The 13,733-nt window shown below is 28.3% G+C and overlaps 1 protein-coding gene, 1 long non-coding RNA gene and 1 pseudogene across 8 annotated transcripts in view; 2 read left to right on the plus strand and 1 right to left on the minus strand.

Moving 5' to 3' along the window:
- LOC145180696 (uncharacterized) overlaps positions 1 to 13,733 on the minus strand; it is a 56,545-nt gene that overhangs the window by 41,407 nt on the left and 1,405 nt on the right. The window lies entirely within an intron of this gene.
- Positions 1,379 to 4,898, plus strand: LOC149890575 (uncharacterized). Of its 4 annotated transcripts, none has more exons than XR_016451251.1 (4): positions 1,399 to 1,458; positions 2,215 to 2,744; positions 4,321 to 4,450; positions 4,726 to 4,898. It is a non-coding gene; the product is annotated as an uncharacterized LOC149890575 (long non-coding RNA). The 4 variants fall into 4 exon arrangements; XR_016451252.1 differs by lacking the exon at positions 1,399 to 1,458 and adding an exon at positions 1,624 to 2,109; XR_016451253.1 differs by lacking the exon at positions 2,215 to 2,744 and having other exon boundaries at positions 1,379 to 1,458.
- LOC149890576 (uncharacterized) lies at positions 9,925 to 11,005 on the plus strand (annotated as a pseudogene). The gene is made up of 2 exons (XR_016450388.1): positions 9,925 to 10,830; positions 10,931 to 11,005. The product of XR_016450388.1 is annotated as an uncharacterized LOC149890576 (transcript).

Here is a 13,733-nt window from a genome sequence, read left to right on the forward strand (position 1 = left end):
CTAATGTACATTAATTAAAAATGAACTCCGCCTCTTTTTTCAAATTATTCGTAAATTTTATTTATAAAGTTCCATACAAGTATATTTATCTTTAATGTTAACAAATTCAAATCCTTTTAATGTTTGCTGTTGGCTTGTAGAATGAAATATATTTACGATATATACAACATTATATTTGATTAAAGTGCATGTTACATTTGCTTCTTATTTAATTTGTAGATAGGCTTGTTACATTTGCTTCTTATTTAATTGGTAGATAGGCTTGTTAAATGGTTCCAAAAAGAATTTACCAACAATTTGAAAAAGAATTTCTACACCGTTGTTACTCCGAAAGTTGGAGTAACCAGCGGTGTGGATGTATTGTCTACATCCAAAGCTGTAGACAACTGGGAAATGTCGTTGTGTGCAGCCGCTAGTTTCTGGCAAATATCAAAGTCAACCTTATCTAATTAGATAAAAAAGCTAACGAAGACAAATAATGAAAGCATTCTCCATTTTCAGACAAATTATGAAGAAGAGAAGTTGTAGGTTGAATATGTAATTACATTATCCAATTACGTCATGGTTTATTAACAATAGTTGCTCATTCATTAGCATTTGAATTTTCTCAGGCAAACAGTAAAACTTTTTCAGAAAATTGGATGTTTTGAAGAATTTTTTAATAATTTCCGGATAAATGTTGTGTCTTTGGCCGACATTCGGCCGGAAAGGTTCGTTTTCTTAGACGATTGCTGACTTGGAATGTTAGTGGTGGATCTATGGTTTATCCATTTTTACATACCGATGCAAAAAATATTTTTTATTTTGCTGAAACAGTTCCTTCGTCAACACGTCGTTGTTTTTATTCACTGAGAGCAACACGTTGCATGCATTTGGTAAAAAGTTTTCTCATTAACAAATTTTCGTGCTAAATATTGTATAAATTATATAATTATATAAATTATATTTATTTACTGTATAAATTGTTTTTGGATTTATTTATAATATTACTTTTACGAATTTTTGCTTTGTGTGTAAACCCCGGTTGTTTTTGACCGATTTGTTAGCGGGTATCATAAACCTATTTTATTTTACCATTATTTTAAAAATTTTTAAAATTTACAGGACTTGTGATGTGATACTAAAATAATAAGTTGATAAAACAAAATTGGAAATATAAAGCCTTTAGACTAATTTGCCATTCTGCGCTACCCAGTGGGCACAGGAACGTTTTGCAAACGTTTAGTAAACGTTTAATGGTCGGTTGAACGTCAAATATATTGGTAAAACGTTTTAAAAACGTTTGATAAACGTTTTAATAAGACTTTTTTTTATTACTTTTGAGGGACCTTAGAAAAACCTTTAAAAAACGCTTTTTGAAAACTGTAAAACGCCTAACTGCGCATGCGTATTATTAGACAAAATTGAACAACAAAGATAAGCATATAAGCAAAGTTAATTTTTAGCATATAAGCAAAGGTAAGCATATAAGCAAAGTTAATTTTTTATAAAATATATATATATATATATATATATATATATATATATATATATATATATATATATATATATATATATATATATATATATATATATATATATATATATATATATATATATATATATATATATATATATATATATATATATATAGGAGTGTTTTCCAGGCATCTCGCAAAAAAACCAGAGCCATTCAACATTATAAATATGGCACAAAAAAAGTTTCTGAAGTTTACAGAGTTTTTAAAGCCAAGCTTTTTAGTTGTTTGTCCATTTAAGACACGTTCACTCAGAGAAGTTGAAATATCAAAGGCTAATTCTAACTTTATTATGTATAGGGAAAACTGAATTGGTGTATTTAGTTCTATGCGTGTTACATCCCATAGGTCTAGATCATGTTCTGGTTCAATAAGAGGGAGAAGATTGACCCAATCTAAACATGTCTCTGAAGTGCCTGATAAGCCAAAACAAGCATACATAGCCCCTTTGCCACTTTCTTGTGAAAAATTTAAAGACTTATTAAAGCTAAAAAAAATTTATAAGTGTACAAAATAAGTCTTTCTATGATCACTTGCCAGTTGATAACCTACTTGTCCAGGAATCAGAACCAGAGCAAATCTCTGACTCAGAGTAAGAGAATGTAAAAAAATATTGTAAAACTTTTTAGAAAACGTTTATCTAAATATTTGTAGAAATATTTTGTTGAAAATAAAAATAACCTTTATTTTTATTAAGGGTTTTTTCACAATGAGGTGTTTGTCTGGGCTATAGAATTTTAATGCAAAGTGATGGATTACAGATAATATGGTAGATGGGCTTGTGGAAACAATTTGTTGCATGGGTACTTTCTATAAAGTTTGTCATATAATGTCATAAAAAATACTTTGGAATGAATAGATTATCAATGAACTGATATCTGATGTCTCTAAACACAAAATTTCATTTTTCTCAAAATGAGAAAAATGTGACATCTGTGGTTTTACCCGTGTGGTCATATATATATATTGTGGTCACATGTCATATATATATATATATATATATATATATATATATATATATATATATATATATATATATATATATATATATATATATATATATATATATATATATATTATGTATGTATGTATGTATGTATGTATGTATGTATGTATGTATGTATGTATGTAATAAACTGCCATAACTAAAGTTAAACTATCATCCTCAAATATAAGCAACAAGGAAGCAATTGTTGTTACACAGAAATAGTCAGAACCTATTACAAGGTAAGTTTGAATTATAAAAAAAAAAAAATTTTATTTTTTATTTTTAATGTATGTAGCTATTTCTAGGAGGACTGTTCTACTCCAGCTAGAAACAGTTTTACAACCTATGTACAAGTAAAAACACTTTTTTTCCATAATGACATTCATAGGATAATATTTCTATAAAATTATTGAGCAATTACATGTTTTTAGCTAAGTAAAAATTCTTTATTACACAATATCAATTATTGAAGATTTAAAATTTAAAAAATGACTGTAAGTTTAGTAGACTTTTTAGACTATTTAGATTATAGTAGACTATTTAGTTGACAAAAAATAATCTTCTTTTTTTGCATTTGTTTAAATGTAATGATGTGGCATATCACATTTGTTTGAACATAAGAGAAGCAAGTCCATATATTACAGTATAAAAAGTTGTTGAATATAAGTTTGTCAAAAAAAGGGTTAATTGTTATTTTTCTGATTTTTATTCAACATTTTATTTTGATTAAGTTAAAAAATATTTATGTGTTTTTAATAAGTTAAAAATAATATATTTTTAATTTTTTTTTACAATTTAAAAAAGACTACCTAAGCTGGAATTTAAAACTTTTAAAGTAATAACATTTTTTATTTTTTTCAAAATTAAACTTTTTCAAGTTTTGTAATTAATTATAATTACTTTTGTAAAATTATTAACATAATGTTTAAAATGTGATTTTTCCCTCAATAAATTACTTTTATAAATGTGTGTATATGAAATATAATGAAAAAAAAATAGAGTATAGAACATGGATGTTTCCTATGGACACAGGAATGTTTGATGTTTGCCCGAGTAACACTTTTATAATTAAATCTTTTAAAAAACGTTTTAAAAACTTCTTAAATTAATAACAATTTTTACTTCACATAATATTTTTGCAGGACCTATAAAAATGGTTTCACAACACTTATCTTACAAACTGTAATCATGTAATTACACATGTGTATGCTTTTACAAGAACATGGAATGCCTTCATATGAATGCTCTACAAGTTTGCCTTTTTAAATAAAACTTTTTTAAATGTAACTGTTATACACTTTATGATTTTTCATATGGTCATATAAAAGTATTTTTATATAATGTTATAGTATTATTAAAGTAAATTATTATAGTAGATTTATTAATCTTTTTTTTTTTTTATTTAATGTATGAAATTTTACATTTTTTATTTTTTGCTATACACATTTTATTATAAAGTTTTAAAATAAAATTATTCAAATTTAACAACAGTTTAGTGCATTTCTATTAATTTCTAATTGGTAGTTTTTATATTTGTTATTTTAAATTATAGATATAATGTAATACAAAGATTTTTGTGCATATGTTCTCAGTAATGAGGAGCAAAGAAATAGTTGCAAGAAAACAACTCAACCAAATTCAAGCTATTTTTAAAGAGCATTTTTTATAATGGAATTTATAATTTTAAATGAATTAAGTTTTTAAACTATATATATATGAAATGTAAGTGAGATAAAAATTACTATTTTAGTATATGGAGAAAAAATAGAATTGCAGTTCTAGTAAAGTTTGGAATTAACCATCAAAATTTTTTAGTTTCCCAAAGCGATAATTATGCGACTGTTGAAGTAGAAACGGAATTTATTATTGATTTCATTGAACCTAATTTTGACCAGAATTATGAGTATCAAAGGTGCAGACATAGTTACAAGCAAATGAATGCAAGGTATGTTTGAGTTAAAAATATTATAAATAACTTTTTTAATAAATGTATGAAACTATTTCTATTCATATTTGAATGAAAAATTGCAACATATCACAGTTATTTGCACATAAGAGAAGCAAGTCCTATTATTAATTATAACATGGTTAAAAAAGTTGTTAAATAAACTAAAAGTAAAGTGTAGAATTTACCATGAGTATAAATGTGTGTTCAAGTAACACCCTTTATATGTGCTAGTTGGAATCCATGAAAGATTTCTATAGTATTTCTGTTTTTAGAAACACTGGTGTCACATACAACGAAGTTCGATTCGGTCGATAAGTTGAAGATCATTTGAAGAGAGCTCTTGACAGAATAGCATAACAATTATTTTATTACGTTTTTGTAGGCTTATTTATAAATGTATGCTTTTTTTTTGTATGCTTATATTATAAATAAACAGAAAATTTAACTTTTAGAAATTTATTAAATTAGGAGCTAATTAAAAAATTTAACTTTTAGAAATTTATTAAATTAGGAGCTAAATGCATTTATTTAAGTTATTTCAGTAAATAAGTTATGTAATGCAGAAAAAAAATCTTTCACAAACGAAAATTTAGGAGCTGTTGTTCCTAAATTTTCGTTTGTAAAAGATTTTTTTTCTGCATAACATAACTTATTTACTGAAATAACTTATACTTAAATAAATGCATTTAGGATAATCCTTGAAAAGGTTAAAACGTTTCATTTACATATAATAAAAACCCATCAAAAAAGGTTTTTGTGAGACTCTTAAAAAACGTTCAAAAAACGTTTTTAGGAAAACGTCCGGTCACCGTTTCATATGAACGTTCAAAAAACCATTAAAAAACGTTTTCGTAAGACGCTTAGAAAACGTTCAAAAAACGTTCTTGTGCCCACTGGGTAACACGTCATTTGCCACAGCATCAATTTCATATAATATATTATAATCAAAAACAATTTGATTTTAATTATTTTTATGTAGTATATATTAGTTAAAGAAAAATTAAACGTCCTTAAAATGTTTTAAGCACCGACAGATACAGAAATAAAATTCGCCCCAGTGAGCTTTGTTTACTAGTTTATTACAACATTTTAATATTAATTCACTCTCAAAATTAATGATCAATAAACTGAGTAATCATCATTAACATACAATATCTTATTAACAACCATCAATAAAATAATTAGTTAAAAAGAAAAAAAAATTAACAAAATCGACTATATCCAACGCTTGTTTTCTCAATGCTTAACTTTTTCAAAAGATAACAAAACGTATTTACTATCGTATTATTTAACGTCACAAGAAATCAAGTTGCAAATTTTTTAGCTCTTGATCAGCAATTCAACCATTTTTTTTTTTTTTTTTTATAAGCATTAAATTAAAACCGATTGTTTTTCTAGAAAGTTAAAACCAGAAAATACTTCCGAAGAAATCTTTGTGAGCTGAACTTTTGGGAACACTCCTAACGAAAGGCTTTGTACAATTAGCATTAATATAAAAAAAAATCTGATAAACACGGCTACATGACATGGTTGTTTTGATGTAAATGATCCAGAAGGCGTCATGCTGCATATTGCAAAAAGGAAACTTTTACAAGTTTTCTTGGCATTTATCTTGGTGAGAATGTTACATGGAAACCACATATTGACTACATTTGTACAAAGGTTTCTAAAAATATAGGAGTCCTCTATAGGTCAAGAAATTATTTAAACAAAACCATTTTAATCCAACTCTACTACTCACTTATACATACTTATATTAACTATGCAAATATTGCTTGGGGAAGTACAAGCAAAAGTAAGTTGCGTACTCTTTACCATCGTCAGAAACACGCAATACGCTTAGTTTGTTTTGAAAATCGACTTTCGCATTCAAAGTTTTTATTCAAAAATATAAAAGTACTTAACATTTATGAAGTGAATGTATATAAACTATTATGTTTTATGTTTCAATATAAAATCAATCCGTCCTTACACGTTTCAAAAGATTTTATTACCTTAAAAACAAAAAATAAGTATACACTACCATAGCAGCCGAGAGAAATTTCGGTCCCCGTAGAAGTTTTCTTAAGGGACCCTCATTATGATCAATTACATACCCAGGACCAAAAGAAGCAAGCTCTGGTCATTGAAAATGAAAAATAAAAGTTAATTACATCTTTTAAAAGTCAAAACTATTTAAATATTTTAAAAGTTACTTTAAAAAATTGTTTGTACACACGCGGGGCCCCGGGAATCTTCCCCGTAAACCCACCCCCACCCCCCACCCACCCTCTCGGCGGCCATGTACACTACGAAATGATAACTCACTCTTTGAACCCTTTTGTCGAACAAAATTCAATCAGTTCTGTGCAGCTTATCGTGCACCCAATCTCTGGAACAAAATTGTCTTACCTAATTTTGATTTATCAATTACCTTCCCAGTCTTTAAAAAGAAATTTAAAAAATTCATTCTCTTTAATGACAATATATTGAAATACTTTTATAGATAAGAAATTTGTATAAACACGCTCTTTTGTTTTTTGTATTTTGTCATTTTTATTTGTCTATATTTATTAATGGCTTAAGTTATATTCTATTATAACTTTTTATGGTTCTGGCGACAAGATCATTAGATCTTCTATCAGATACCAAGTTTTTATTAGATTAGTCTATATATCACGGATTTTATTGCATCACGAAAGCATATACCTCGGATTTTGATGTATTATGAGAACAAATGTCATGGATTTTGTTGTATTACGAGAGCATATATCACGGACTTTATTGTATTACGACTAATTAAATGTAAAACTGAAAAAAAAAAGTTCAAATTAAATTAAAAAATATTTAAGTAAATTTACTTTTTTACGCCGACTAAAAGTTTTTTTGCACCGATCTTTTACATAAACATAAAATTCCAAAGTTAAAAAATGAAGAGAAATACGACAGTGCATGAAGGTGCTATGTATCAATGTTTTTTTGTTACAAAATAATTTTAACCTCAAATTTTTCTAAGTTGTTCGTTGCTGTCTTCACCCACTCGAGTCTTCAAATGGTCACACGAACGTAAAAGCCATTAGTTTTGACGCTAATAGTTTTTAGACTGTTATACGTTGAAGAGTGTGGAATTAAAAATTTATCAGTAATGACGTTTATGGATTGCTCCAGGTCTGAATGTCAGGTGGAAAGATGTCAAAATGGTAAAATATCAGAATTTCAGAAGGAAAATATCTTAGAACAGAAACAAGTCATAACGGGAAATTGTATCCTTAGAATAATCAGAGCGAAATTAAATTACATGAAATGATTTCTTTTTATAAATAATTTGAAGATTCGCATTTTCCTATACTAAAAATTAAATCAACTTAAAGTTTAATAGAAACCTGTTTTAGCGAAATAATTTTATAATCCACAAGATTATGTATAAAAATTTTCTTTACTTTATTAGGGTGGTATTGGCTTATACAAAAAAAAATCAAAATTTAAAATCTTTTTCGTATAACTTGAAAAATATAATTAAAGCAAATTTATAAAATGTATAGTATAAAGAAATACAAAAATGACAGAAAATGTCCGTTTCATGAGCATGGTTTGAAAATGAGCCCCTTAATAGCTGCTTTGCAACAAGTAATTTTATGGTATTATAGCGAATATGGCCTAGCCACTTCTCAGTAATTTTGTCCCTGAATCAGTACCAGCTGGTGCAAATAATGAAGGGGTAAGATTTTAAGGTAAAGCATCTATAAAAAACTGAACTTACCATTTACTATTAGAAGATCATTGCGTCCAATATTCATAGAACTTAGTTCAAACAATCTTTTGTTGTAATATGTGCACTAGGGTGGTCCTTATTTTCGAAAGTTCATATTTTTTCAAAATTATTTGTAATTTTGTTCAGTTACACCAAAACATTAAAAATACAAAATTTCAGCTCAATCCGATAATATTAACACGTGCCGCATTGGCCTTAAAGTTTCATGCGTCTGACTGTCTAACATGCTATGACGAGTCGGCGCAACTAACCACCAAGTGCATTGTGAATTCGCTACAAGCGCAACTACAAGTCTCTTCAAGTCAATTTTGTTTTTACATATTATTTGTTCAATGCAACATTCGTTTTAGTTTCGTACATGAAGTGCATAAGAAAAGACGTGCTATATAAGTAATTGATAAAAGTGCTAAAATGTCCACTTTTCGGAAAAATATTTATCTGGTTGGAGTGATGAAAAATCAAATCTGCGGTAGTAAATTACCATGTAAACGAGATGTTTTGAGTGTACTTTTTTATAACATGAGAGTGGTAAATTTAAATCTTAATGACAGCAGTGCTTTAGTTATTGATGAAGTGGACGTTTTTTGGAAAAAAGCAAGAATCCCAGTTCAAAACCGTTCAAACTGCATTTCGAAATTAAAATCTTTGTACGATAATGTCAGAAATTTAGAAAAATCTAAAAATAGAGATACTGAACGGCAGAGAGAAAAAGAAAATGATTTTAAAGAAGATTTAGACAACGTTTTCGATATTGCCACCTTAAATGCGTTAAATGAGATTAAAATCGCCGAAGATAGAGAATTTTTAATTAAGCAAAGGGAGAAAGGTAGAGTAGGTTGTATGTTGGGAGTAGATATCAAATTATTACGTAAGGAAAAGCGGAAAGAAGAACGCACAGCTGCAGAGTTGAAAAGAAAAGAAGATTTGTTGGAAAATTCTAGTTGTTCGATTGCATATTTTGAAATGGAAGATAAAGAAAACGAAGATTCACAGAAAAAAGTGATAAATCAAGACAACAGTGAAGATGACACATATTTAATATCGGAATCTGAACAGGGTCCATCTTCAAACAAGAGAGGACGAAAGACGTTAATAACACCTTGCCTGGCCGCTGCCTTGGACAAATGTAAAGTGAGTGACAGGGATGCAATGCATATTAATTCTGCCGTCCTAGAAGCTCTTAATATAGATATCACCGAGTTTGTTCTCAATAGATCGTCTATCAAAAGAAATAGAGAGATTTTGCGGAAAATAAAATATTCATCAATAAAATCGGTAGGAAATGATGCAAATTTTATTGAAGTGCATTGGGATTCCAAATTATTGCCTGATATCACAAAAAATGAGAAAATTGATCGGCTTCCTGTGATCGCGGTTGGTTTACATTTTGAACTATTTTTAGGAGTACCTGGAATTGCATCATCAGGAGGATCGAAAGTTTGCTCTGCTGTGTTCCATATCACTGATGAATGGAATTTAACCGAAAAAAATTCAAGCCTTTTGTTTTGATACTACAGCATCAAACACTGGACGTATAAAAGGAGCTGCAGTTCTGCTTCAACAAAGGTTAGGGCGAGATATTTTGTGGCTTCCATGCCGACACCATATATTTGAGGTCGTTTTGGCTGGTTTATTCACGAGGACAAAAGCAATTGTAGCATCCGGCCCTGAAATTGCTCAATTCAAAGCACTGAAAGAAAACTGGAAGAATATTGATAAAATGAAATTTTTAGATTATACCAGCGATGAAGCCGTTTATAATGCACTGAAAGATGTAGCGCCCGAAATTATTTATTTTGTGAAACAGAAACTTGCAGAAGAGCAACCACGTGATGACTACAAAGAGTTTTTGCAATTGACGCTCATTTTTTTGGGAGATAAAACAAATGTGAGTTTTAGGGCCCCCGGTGCATATCATTTAGCGAGATGGATGTCTAAAGCGATTTATTGTTTAAAACTTTTTTTATTTCGCGATCAAATGAAAATGAGAAAGGATAATTCAAAACTGAATGCATAAATTTGCGTTTTCGTTGTATACTGTTATGTAGAGGCCTGGTTTTCAGCAACGAATACTACAGGAGCTCCCCTAAATGATATATATTTTTTGAGAAAATTGGTTAAAATTAAAAATACTAATGAAAACATTGCAACCATTGCAATAACAAAATTTTTAAACCATTTATGGTATCTAAGTGAAGAGTGTGCTGCCATGGCAATATTTGACGATAGAATTGAGAGAGTTGAAAAAATTAGAATGGCTCAAAAAATTATGGAATGTGCAAGTAAAAATATAGAGACTGTGAATGAAAAAGAAGAAGAAAATGAAGTCATTGAGAAAAAACTATCGTTGCAAATCCGAGATGTCCAAAATTTTGTTCAAAAAGATCTACCAACTGAGTTATTGTCCGCCAATTCACTTCAGTTATTTAAACGATTCGGTATTTGTGTTGAATTTCTTCAGGACGATCCGCTGAATTGGGAAAACAGAGAGGATTATCGCACAGGAAAAAATATAATTTCAACTTTAAAATGTACAAATGATATTGCAGAAAGAGGAGTGAAGTTGATTGAGGATTACAGTGAAAAAATGACGAAAAATGAGCATCAAAAACAATTTTTGATACAGGTATGTATAAACAAATTTAATTTTTTGTTACTTTTTTCTTGAACACATTCTATAGGCTAGGTTTAGAAAACACATTCAATATTATTTTTATTTTATTCAGGTTGTTCAGGAGTACCGGAGAGAGTTCCCAGTCGCCACAAAAGGAGGCTTACTTTAATCCAAAATATGTATCTGAAGTGGATGTATCATTTCAATAAATAAAAACTATAGTATTAGGATAAACTATATCTTTATTTTACGTTTTCATTTTAATTATTATGTTTAAAGTTTAGTTTAAAAAAAAAAGCGTAATTTTATGTTTACAGTCGAGCGTACATTGTCGTTCATATAGGTAACTGCCTTACATTGAATCTCACAACTTCAGCGTCGATGCGGCACGTGTTAATATTATTGGATTGAGCTGAAATTTGGTATATTTTCATGTCTTATATAAAGGTACATTCTGGCAAATAATTTCAAAACAATTCGAAAAAAAAAACTTTTTCCTTATAAATAAGAACCACCCTAATGTGCACGGTCTCTCCCAGAACCCTAATGAGTTTTTTAATCAAATAATGAAAATTGCCTAAAAACTCATTTTGTTTCAAAAGGTATTTTAGAGTTAGATGTTTTCTCATCACTTATTTTTTAGGTTTAAGCGTTTTAAATTAAAAAAAAATTTCAGTAGCTTGGTTTTCACTAGGGGAAATATTTTAGATGTAAAACTTTTAGATGCAATTGAAAAAGACAAAAATTCCGGAACTTGTATGAAGTCGTATGTACTTCCATAACTCTTATAGAAATAACAAAAATGAAAAGGAAAAAGAGAGATACATGATTTTTATCTTTTAATTTGTTTTCTAGTTTTTTAAGTAAATGAATTTTTCAAATTTAGTGATTATATCTTAAGCGTTTACAAATCAGGTGCCTGTGAAGTGATTCTCATAAACTTTTTGCAACTTGCTATTCTTGAGATACTGATATTGACATCACGTATTTTACAGTAAAGTTAAAAAGCTTTATTGAAAAGTTTGCTATTTCGAGTTTATAAATCCTATGATGGGGATTTTCGTCAAATCCCATTATCAATATGTTCTTGATATGACTAGCTAAGGCGTAATCACTGTTTATAAATGCAGTTGAAATTATATTTTTTTGTTGACTCAGCATGTTTATAAGCATTTAATAATTTTTTACTTATTTCCGCTAAATATCGAAGATGCTCTGTAAAAAATCAATTTTTTAAAAAGTAAAAAACTTTGGTTATAACGTACACATATTTTGTAACTATTTTATTAGAGAATTTTATAGTTTTTTTTTCTTTTTTTTTTTTTCTTTTTACTTTTTACTTTATCCAATGCCTAGTTTCTTTCAAAACAAATATTAATTTCTTCGATTTAAGCAATTGATAAAAGTTTTAAGCCCTCTTCCCTATCAGACTAATAACAAAATCGAGAGAAATTTTCAACCATTTCCGTTAGATATTGTTGTCAAAAAAAAATCAAAGAAAACGTTCCAAAATTCAACGAACCGCACGACAATGAAGATGGCAATAAAAAAAGTTTAATGCTATGATGGCATTTACTTCCCATATATTTCAAGAAAAATAAAAACATGACTTTGAAAGACTGTTTTTAGTTAAAGAAAGGATATTCTTAAAGTCCTTCCTGCAAACAACGTAAGGTTTTTTCCAGAGGTTGAGAGAAAAACTTCTGTCAGAAAGGGTAGATTTTAACTTACGATTGATTTACAATGCGCAAATAAATGACGGAGATGATTTTCCTTTCACATTTTGGTACTTTTAGATTTTTCAAACAAAACAAAAGCTACAAATAGGAGGAATGAAGAAAGCAGATCAAAATGATAACACTTTTAAATTGAAAGTTATTTTTTATTATTTCACCACCTTCGTGTTTTATGAATATTCTCTGGGTTGTAGCAATCTAATTGTTTTTTTGTTTTGTTTTTACTTCTATTCTTTTTATGGTTTAATGATTTTTTTTTATCTTTTTTTTTTTTTTTTGCTGAAACGGAGCGCTATTTAAATAATATCACTATTTCTCTTAGGACCGCTTTTTCCTACGCAAATGACGTAGTTTACTGTAGAACCGCTTTTTTCTACGCAAATGACGCACTTCTGTACCTTTTCTAAAGAACCAGACACCAACGACTGGAGTTTCTAATAGATAATTGAGTTGAGTGTGGTAAATTAATAAAAATAGTTTTTGATAAAAAAAGTTGTAACCATGATCTAAAAATAAAAAAAAAAAATTCTTTTTAAGATTTTTTTACTTCGCAACGACGTGAGACATGCAATTTAATTGCCTACTATTTTTAAAGTTCGAAGTTCTGAATTTTTATGCTTTTATTTTAGTGAGTCATTAATTCCGTTATTAAAAACTATGGTTAGTCCAACAAATTATTATATATTGTCGTTATCAATAACAATTTCACCAACTTTTGTTTATTTACAGCATTAAGACATTTGAAAAAACGTGGAATGAAATGAATTTCTTTTGAATGAAACAAAATTTCCTATTTTAATTATCCAAAATGAGATATTTGCCCCAAGTTGAAATTCAAAGATAAATGCTATTGAAATGCTACTGAAATGATGCGGTTCCTTTCAAAATTGTTAATATAATAACTATGTTACGTTTATTTCATACTAGTATGACAGACAACATCATTAGATACGATACGGGGCAGCATCATTAAATATTCTTAAGCAGAGGGGGAGAAAGTGGATGTTTAACGGAGATAAGTTTTTCTAAATTGAAATAAAAATATGGGTGTATATTTAAGAGGGGGGTTTTGTCGTGATTTGTTTGTTGTTGTTTTTTTTTGGAAAAAAGTTTAAACAATTAATGAATTTAAATTTAATTTTGACCTTTGTTTGAAATAAAATTTATAAATAACCCATC

This window comes from Hydra viridissima, unplaced genomic scaffold (assembly GCF_058129835.1).
Source record: "Hydra viridissima isolate aposymbiotic clone 2 unplaced genomic scaffold, HvirCarnegie_v1 scaffold_3, whole genome shotgun sequence".
NCBI classification, from domain to species: Eukaryota; Metazoa; Cnidaria; class Hydrozoa; order Anthoathecata; family Hydridae; genus Hydra; species Hydra viridissima.